Source organism: Saccopteryx leptura, chromosome 11 (assembly GCF_036850995.1).
Source record: "Saccopteryx leptura isolate mSacLep1 chromosome 11, mSacLep1_pri_phased_curated, whole genome shotgun sequence".
Lineage (NCBI taxonomy): Eukaryota > Metazoa > Chordata > Mammalia > Chiroptera > Emballonuridae > Saccopteryx > Saccopteryx leptura.
Genome location: NC_089513.1, coordinates 5,715,236 through 5,716,555, shown reverse-complemented (window position 1 = coordinate 5,716,555; position 1,320 = coordinate 5,715,236). Strand labels below are relative to the sequence as shown.

Genomic DNA, 1,320 nt, shown 5'->3' with positions numbered 1-1,320 from the left:
ACCCGACCGGGATCCACCCGGCATGCCCACCAGGGGGCGATGCTCTGCCCATCTACGGCATCGCTCTGTTGCAACCAGAGCCATTCTAGCACCTGAGGCAGGGGCCACAGAGCCATCCTCAGCACCCGGGCCAACTTTGCTCCAATGGAGCCTTGGCTGCGGGAGGGGAAGAGAGAGACAGAGAGGAAGGAGAGGGGGAGGGGTGGAGAAGCAGATGGGCACTTCTCCTGTGTGCCCTGGCCAGGAATCGAACCTGGGACTCCTGCACGGCAGGCCGATGCTCTACCACTGAGCCAACCGGCCAGGGCCCACAGTGTGTCTTAATAGTAGCTGCGATCAATGCAGGCTGGGAATGTGTGTGCAACTCTGGGATATGGTGAGCGGCCCTGAGGTTTTCTGTTTATTTTTTTATTTTTTCTTATGAGCCTGCAGGCTTTGGACTGGGGAGGAGAGGCCATAGGAGTGAGCAATCAGGCAGGGAGGGTCCCAGCAGAAGGAAGCCGCCCGTCTTTAGAACACGCACATTGTGAACACTACATCCCAGGGCTAATAGTACGTGGCCTTCTCAAGCCACTGCATTGTAAGGATGTGCCGTTTGACAGGTCTCTGCTTAAAACCCAGAGGCTTTATGTAATTTAAGAAGAGGTCAAATAAAAATAAATAAATAAAAGAAAATAGCAAATGCAGAGTAGGTCGACACGTGCGGGCCACTGGACGGGTTGTGTGAGAGGGAAGGTGGATGGCCCACAACTGCATCTGCTCATGGTGACAGTCGGGGCTTGTCATCCTCTGAGGACGGCTCTGTGACAGCGGCCGCGATGAAGGCATTGGGTCTGTGACTTGGACGTGATTTACGGGAAACCCGTGAGCACTACGGGGCCGGCAGGCAGCGTAGCGTTTGTCCGGACAAGGCAGACTCCAGTCCCCACCTGCCCGGTCTGCAAAGGAAAGGTCGGCGCTGCCCGGAGGATTGTCCCCACACGGAGCCTTGGCCCTGCTCCCTGGCTGTTCGGGGTCAGCAGGGTTGGTAGGAAGTCCAGGCATTGGTGAGTCCCACCAGCATCCCAGATGTGGCTCACTTGGGCAGGTCAGTAGTGAACGTCCCTGCGAGGAATGCCCTGTGCTCTGTTCTCTGGCCCTGCGTCTGCGTCTCAGCTGCCCCGAGTTCCTGGACGTGCTCCCTTCGCTGCTTTCCCAACATCCTCTCCTCCTGAGCCACGGAGAGCAGGAGGTGCAGCGGTGACTCCCGCCCGACTTGTGGGAAGGCTGGGGCTGTAGGACCCATGCAGACCTGGGGGGTCAAGACCCACCACGATGGCT

At 58.1% G+C, this 1,320-nt stretch overlaps 1 non-coding gene across 1 annotated transcript; it reads right to left on the bottom strand.

The window, feature by feature from the left end:
- Positions 1-232: 232 nt before the first annotated feature.
- TRNAG-GCC (transfer RNA glycine (anticodon GCC)) lies at positions 233-308 on the bottom strand. Its single transcript has one exon. It is a non-coding gene; the product is annotated as a tRNA-Gly (tRNA).
- Positions 309-1,320: the final 1,012 nt, after the last annotated feature.